This window comes from Tiliqua scincoides, chromosome 8 (genome assembly GCF_035046505.1).
Source record: "Tiliqua scincoides isolate rTilSci1 chromosome 8, rTilSci1.hap2, whole genome shotgun sequence".
Taxonomy (NCBI): domain Eukaryota; kingdom Metazoa; phylum Chordata; class Lepidosauria; order Squamata; family Scincidae; genus Tiliqua; species Tiliqua scincoides.
This window is the reverse complement of record NC_089828.1, coordinates 10,193,026-10,201,254: the sequence shown is the minus strand read 5'-3', so window position 1 is coordinate 10,201,254 and position 8,229 is coordinate 10,193,026.

Genomic DNA, 8,229 nt, shown 5'->3' with positions numbered 1-8,229 from the left:
GCCTTCAATAACACCCCCCCCCCCCAAAAAAAAAGCATCAGTAAGATTTTCACCCCTACCCAGTACCCAGTTCAATTTAAGTTCTTATATTTCAAGCATATCACTATCAGAACCCACCTGGCTTTACAAGTCTGAGAGCCCAATCCTATGCCTGTCTACTCAGAAGTAAGTCGCATTATAGTCAGTGGGGCTTACTCCCAGGAAAGGGTGGATAGGATTTCAGCCTAAAACAGAAAAAAAATTCACCTTACCCTGTCAAGCCTCTGTTTCATTCTTTTATGGGGGGGGGGGGGAGGACTACCTTCTGGAGTATTTGTTGAGCTCCAGTTGCATCAAATCAGGACCATTCTGGTGGCCTCACATTTCCCTTTGCCTGACCAAGGCACATTTGCTTACTCATGAATAAATGCGACCATGTGGCTTAATTTCGCTTTCCATAGGGCTCGATACATTTGCTAGCTTGGAGGGAGGGACCTCCTTCTCGAGTGTTTTTGGGGGGCAACATTCATTGGATCAGGACCATTCTGATGTTGTTGGATTCCTCTCAGCCTGTCCTTTCAGATGGATGAAGGCACGTTCACCTACTTGCGAGTAAACACGTGATATGGCTTGGTTTCACTTTCACTTGGTTCTGAGCTATCTGTGACAGATCAGGAGAGAGATCTTGGGGTGGTGGTGGACAGGTTGATGAAAGTGTCAACCCAATGTGCGAAGGCAGTAAAGAAGGCCAATTCTATGCTTGGGATCATTAGAAAAGGTATTGAGAACAAAACGGCTAATATTATAATGCCATTGTACAAATCTATGGTAAGGCCACACCTGGAGTATTGTGTTCAGTTCTGGTCGCTGCATCTTAAAAAGGACATAGTAGAAATGGAAAAGGTGCAAAAGAGAGCGACTAAGATGATTATTGGGTTGGGGCACCTTCCTTATGAGGAAAGGCTACGGAGTTTGGGCCTCTTCAACCTAAAAAAGAGGCGCCTCAGCGGGGACATGATTGAGACATACAAAATTATGCAGGGGATGGACAGAGTAGATAGGGAGATGCTCTTTACACTCTCACGTAACACCAGAACCAGGGGACATCCGCTAAAACTGAGTGTTGGGAGAGCTAGAACAGGCAAAAGAAAATATTTCTTTACTCAGCGTGTGGTTGGTCTGTGGAACTCCTTGCCACAGGATGTGGTGATGGCATCTGGCCTGGATGCCTTTAAAAGGGGATTGGACAAGTTTCTGGAGGAAAAATTCATTACGGGTTACAAGCCATGATGTGCATGTACAACCTCCTGATTTTAGAAATGGGCTATGTCAGGATGCCAGATGCAAGGGAGGGCACCAGGATGAGGTCTCTTGTTATCTGGTGTGCTCCCTGGGGCATTTGGTGGGCTGCTGTGAGATACAGGAAGCTGGACTAGATGGGCCTATGGCCTGATCCAGTGGGGCTGTTCTTATGTTCTTATGTTTATTAGGCTCCATGCATTTTTTGTTTTCTGGTTTTTTGCCAATATCTTTTGATAGAAAGGTGATATTTCATTGCTGTTTTTTGCATTGTATTCTGCTCAAAATTCCACATCCAACGGTATATAACATGATGGTATTGATCCTAACCACCACAATTTTAGCTCCTCACCCTCCCAGTGCTTGTCATCCCCCTCTTGCGCATCACCTGATGCAGTCCGCACCCCCTGCACCCTCCTAGCGACACCACTGATGCTGAGATGTAGCCTAGTAGATTTTGGCTGTGATACCTGGATTCAAATGGCAGCTTAGGCAGGTATTCAAATCTTTCCTTCAGACAGTCCATCATAGCTGTGCCTGTTTCTGTGTTGGATGAGGGAACTGGACAGCATCTTTGGAGAAGGTTGTTTTTATTGGGGAAAATGGCACAAGGGAAAAGATTTACGGTGATGGTGATAACAAATATGCTGTTTTTCAACCATGATAAATCCACATAACATGGCAAAAGGGATGAGAAGAAAGTTCCTGTATCTTCTTCCCAAAAGAGAAGACAGAAGGGATACGCCGGCAAACAACCACTTAGAAAAAATACTACACTGGGTGAAGAGAGACATTTGCCCTGCCCTGGTAAATAGAAGAGAGCCAAGGCTTTCCTAGGTTCCTCTTTGCCCAGTTAGCAGGGATGAAAAGGGGTTAATCTCTCCCCATCCAGCATCACAGCTCTGGTCTGAATCATGCACTTCCCACCCACGGATACCAGCTTTTGGCAGAGAGGGAAAGCGATGGGAGATCCAATCATGGCTTTCCAACATCTTGTTCGGTTTCACTCTCCTTTCCCATCTGTGTTATTCCAGTGACTTGCCATACAGAGCTGCTGTGAGATTGAATGAGATACACTTCATAAATTTTGTCACAGCTAATATATTGGATGTGCATACAGGCCTACAAAATTTTTATTTTTACTTGCCAGGGTTGTTGGAATGAATTTAAGGTATTTTGGGGGTGCTGAATCCAAAAATGGTATTGGTTTTGCCCTATTGGCTCCAGTTTTGGGGGTATGGCATAGCCTTGTTAGTGAATGGTTCGAGCAGCTTCTTCAAGAGGAAGCCTACACCATAGCTTCCTCTTGAGGAAGCTGCTCGAACCAATCAGGCAAGACCAATGCCATTTTTGGATTTGGCATCCCAAATATACTCAAGAATAAGTCTAACTTTTAGGACAATAAAATGTGTGTTGGCCTGTGTAATCAATCAATACCATTTGTTCATCATCTTTCCTGAGCAGTAGGAAGTTGTCCATGACTTTGTGTACCTTGGCTCAACGTTCTCCAACACTCTTTCTCTCGAAACCAAGCTAAACAAATGCATCGGTAAAGCACCTACCACATTTTCCAGACTCACAAAGAGAGTCTGGTCCAACAAGAAGCTGACGGAACATACCAAGATCCAGGTCTACAGAGCTTGCATCCTGAGTACACTTCCGTACTGCAGCGAGTCATGGACTCTTCGCTCACAACAGGAGAGGAAACTGAACGCTTTCCACATGCGCTGCCTCCGACGCATTCTCTGCATCACCTGGCAGGACAAAGCTCCAAATAACACATCCTGGAATGTGTTGGAATCCCTAGCATGCATGCACTGCTGAAACAGACGCCTGCGTTGGCTCGGTCATGTCGTGAGAATGAATGATGGCCAGTTCCCAAAGGATCTCCTCTATGGAGAACTTGTGCAAGGAAAGCGCCCTACAGGTAGACCACAGCTGCGATACAAGGACATCTGCAAGAGGGATCTGAAGGCCTTAGGAGTGGACCTCAACAAGTGGGAAACCCTGGCCTCTGAGCGGCCCGCTTGGAGGAAGGCTGTGCAGCATGGCCTTTCCCACTTTGAAGAGACACTTTGCCAACAGTCTGAGGCAAAGAGGCAAAGGAGGAAGGCCCATAGCCAGGGAGACAGACCAGGGACAGACTGCACTTGCTCCCAGTGTGGAAGGGATTGTCACTCCCGAATCAGCCTTTTCAGCCACACTAGACGCTGTTCCAGAACCACCTTTCAGAGCGCGATACCATAGTCTTTCGAGACTGAAGGTTGCCAACAATCAGGAAGTTCATGTAATTTCCTCTGGAGAGAAGAGCACTTGAGACTAACAGTGCAATCATATGCATGTCTGGTTGGCAACCTTCAGTCTCGAAAGACTATGATATAAGCCTTCAGCACCCAGTATTCCCTGGCAGTCTCCCATCCAAGTACTAGCCAGGACTGACCCTGCTTAGCTTCCGAGATCAGACGAGATCAGGCATGTGCAGGGTAACTACTCAGAAGTAAATCTGATTATGTTCAATGAGACTTAGGAGAGTGTGTATAGGGTTGCAAACTTATAGTGCCTTTGTTATACATTTTTGCTGACCTGGCACTTCAGGTAAGCCAAACTCATCCCAAAGCAATGCTAGGATCCATGGTTGCACAAAAAAAAAATCTTGCAACCCTCTGACTTGATGCTAACTGCTATTCAACTTTACTTATACCTACACCTTATAGCTACCCTAACAACTATATTCCAAGTGAGGTGAACACTAGATAAAAGCATACTGTATCTTCGAATATAATTCAACAGGTAAGTTTTTTTTTTTTATAACCACTGTGGACAATTCATGGTCTCTGGATTGCCTTAATATTATACTTATGTCATTGTGCTCGCTAACAAAACTGTAAGTCTCCCAACAACTATATACTTTAGGTTACAATCTGATGCATGCTCACCTGGGAGTATGTCTCATTGAATTCAAGGGAGCTTACTTCTAAGTAGACATGCCCAGAATTTTGCTGTGAATGACCTGAACAGAATAGCCGATGCTAACTCAAGGCCTGTAAGAGTCACCATTTGAACTGGTGAAATGTGGGTTGAAGGCTTGCTAGATTAGACCAAGATGAGTCAGGTCCAGCTTCAATTTCCAACAGAAAGATGCACCTGGAAGCTCCCAAGTGGGATACTAAGACCTCTGCTGTGCCTTTTCTCCACCAGCGAGGTCTCAGAGACGACCTGCTTTTTATAAGGCGGTTCCAGTGAGCCCATTGTATGGACACTAGTTTGCCCCTTGGCATGGGGGAGAGCCCATGAGAAGGAGGGTGCAGGGGGTAAATTATACCCAGGCCCAGGGTCAAAAAGGGGGCCCAGGAGCCAAAGGAAGGGGTCCAGAAATTCCCTGGGATCTTACATTTTCCTACTTGCTGCCCACTGTGAGACTACAGCTGCTGCAGAAGTAAGTTTTGATACCCAGAAATTTCCTGGGATCTCAGCCGGCCTCATGGAGAGCAAAAGGTGGAAGTCGGACTGATTGGGAGACCAGATCTACCAGGCAGGTAGATCTGGGCTCCAGAGACTTCTCTGGTTGTCAACACCTTCCCTCTGCCCTGTTTTGCCCCCTCCCCATCCCATTCTACTTGCCTCTGTTGCTGCCCTCCCCTGCCCTGTTTTGTCCCCTTCCCTCCCCCTTTGGGAAGGGGCCCAAAAGAAACTTTGTACCATCTGATAAAATTCCTCTCGGAGGCCCTAAACCAATGGCCACACTTCGCGCAAGAGCACTGCCAAGGCCTCACTGAGATATTGCTTCATTGGGGCATCTGCATCTCATCTGAGTCTGTACTTCTTTTTTTCCTATTGAGTATTATGTTTTAAAACTTCCTGCAAAATCGGTCCCATCCACTCTTCATGAGAGCTGAACCAAAACCTCATCCTAAAATCACAAATGTGCTTTTATTTCACTGAATAAGAATCATCCCTGAATGCCTATTTAAAACCTCAGATTTGCTCTCTAGCAGGTTTCTGCATCACAAACCCTTTTGACTCTGATCCCATCATCCCTTTGAAGACCAAAGTTTTCTTCTGGAATCTTTTCCCAGGGTCTAACATATATTACCCTGAAAGTAACCCAAAAAAACCCACGGGTTTCAGTATGGAGCTTACACTCCAGCAAATGTTCTGAGAAGACTGACCCTACAAGACTGACCCGCATAAATGAAAATAGGCTCACTTACCTTTCTCAAGTTGCAAAAACCATCCTTTGCATTTCGTAGCTGTGACTCAGTTCTGGTGGGAAGAAAGGCACCCAATAACTTTGCAGTAGTTAAAACTTTTTTTCTTTTAAAGGAAAAAAACAATATTTAATGCCTTGTAAGTCCAAAGTTTTGAGGTATTTCAGGCATAGCTCCCGGGCACCTATAGTAACGTCTTAATATTAACCCATTTGTCTTCAGTGGCAAATGTTTTATGCTTTCCTGCTTTAGGTTGATTGGCTGGTTGCTTCAGTCGGTTTCCACTCTACCGCCCTGTTTGCTCGAGGAGTCAGCCGTAGGTACAGGCAATGTTATTTCACTGAATCTGCCATCGAGATGGTCGTGACCAGTTTCCTGTTCCACAAACAGAAATTGAAAACCATTAGGATCTTTATTCCAGCTCTTGCCTGTACAGTAGAGGAGGTATGACTCCTCTAAGGGTGTTCGTTCTCTCTCTCTCTCTCTCTCTCTCTCTCTCTCTCTCATTCTCTCTCTCTCTCTCGGCACACATGGAAAATGTGTTTAACTGTTTAGATAATCTTCCAGCATCCATGCCCTGCCATTCACTGGTTAACTGGCTGCTGCTATGTTTATGCAATGGCATGGTTCGTTTCAAGTATAACACCTCTAACTCTTTGCCCAAGGTTGAAATGAAATGATTCATTTATTACTATTTTTCCAGAGATGTTGAGAGGGAGAGAAACTGAACACACTGCATCCGTTTTTAACCTTCGTGAAAACGTCTTTCATAGAAGTCTGTTTTAAAGGAATTGCTGGGGGGGGGGGAATGCTGTTCTTTGGTGAATGAAGTCTGTGTGATGAACAGAAGGGCTCAATTTGAGGGGAAAGATGTGTGTGTTGACCCCCAAACCCCTCAAGAACTTTCTTTGGGGCCAGCGATACTAATGTGGCAGGGGTAGACGGGGACGTAAATATTCTGTGGAACCATTAATGTAGGATGTTGTGGGTGTGTGTGTGTGTGTGTGTGTGTGTGTGTGTGTGTGTGTGAGAGAGAGAGAGAGAGAGAGAGAGAGAGAGAGAGAGAGAGAGATCCAACTCTCTTTAGCTGGCTTTAGAGTTTATTCAGCTGTTTTAAATCAAGCCCTTTTTGGTTACTTCTCCTTTATTAAGAGCTCTTACCTCTTGAGCACTTCCAGATGGGAGCTTTTGCAAGTGACAAATGCCCCCCATGCTCCCTTCACCTGCAAAGCTCTTCCCTGTCTCAAACCACAATTATTAGTCAGTCATAGAGCGCATTGAACATCACAGCTTTACAGGCATTGTTTCTTCACCCTCCTCATTTCTATCTTACAGGTGGAGACCCTGTGATTTGCACAAGGCCACCCACCCCATATGCATTCACTCATGGAACCATGGCATAATAGGTGCTAGGTACAAGACAAATTATATGATGACCTGGCCACCACTATCAAGAAAATCCCCGAAAAAGAGCCATTGTTCATCCTCCGTGATTTCAATGCTAGAGCTGGTGCTGATCACAGTTCATGGCCCACTTGCTTAGGCCAGGTCGGCACTGGGAGGATGAACGAAAATGGCCAACGCCTGCTAGAGCTTTGCTGTCATCACGGTCTCTGCATCAGCAACACATTCTTCAACACGAAGCCCCAACATAGAGTCTCTTGGAGACACCCAAGATCAAAGCACTGGCACCAGCTCAACCTGATTCTCACCAGACGCTCCAGCCTTCCCAGCATCAAGATCACACGCAGTTATCAGGGTGCTGCCTGTGACATTGACCACTCCCTGGTGTGCAGCAGAGTGAAACTGCAAACTAAGCAACTGTATCACACGAAAAAGGAAGACCTCGCATTTATACCAGCAAGACCCGGGATCAGGGAAAAGTGGAGGAATTTGCACCAGCGCTTGAGGAATCTCTTCTGGGCCCGGCCGATGCATCCAACAGATGGGAACATTTCAAGAATGCCATTTACAACAATGCCTTGTCCATATTCGGCAAGAAGACCAACAAGATGGCAGACTGGTTTGAAGCCCACTCTGAGGAGTTGCAACCAGTCATTGAGGAAAAGAGGAGAGCTCAAGCAGCATACAAGGCCTGTCCCAGTAAGCGCAACCTGCAGGTCCTCCAAGCTGCTCACAGCAAAGTCCAACAGACTGCCAGGAGATGTACTAACGACTACTGGCTCCAACTCTGTTCCCAGATACAGATAGCAGCTGACACGGGCAACATCAAGGGGATGTATGATGGTATCAAGCTGGCCTCAGGTCCAACACAGAAGAAAACTACCCTTCTGAAGTCTGCCACAGGCGAGGTCATCCAGGACCAGGCGCAGCAGATGGAACGCTGGGTGCAGTACTACTCTGAACTGTATTCCCGAGAAAATGCAGTAACCGAGGAAGCGCTGAACAACATTGAGTGCCTGCCTGTGTTGGAGGAGCTTGACAATGAACCAACCCTAGCAGAACTTCACGTGGCCCTGGACTCCCTCGCCTCTGGCAAGTTACCTGGGAAAGACAGCATCCCTGCTGAAGTCCTAAAGTGCTGCAAAGAGATCATTGCCACTGAGCTGCATGAAATCCTCTGTCTCTGCTGGAGAGAAGGTGGAGTACCATGGGATATGAGGGATGCAAACATCGTCACGCTGTACAAGAACAAAGGCAACAGGGGTGACTGCAATAACTGCCGCGGCATCTCTCTCCTTAGCGTTGTAGGAAAACTGTTTGCCCAAGTTGCACTGAAGAG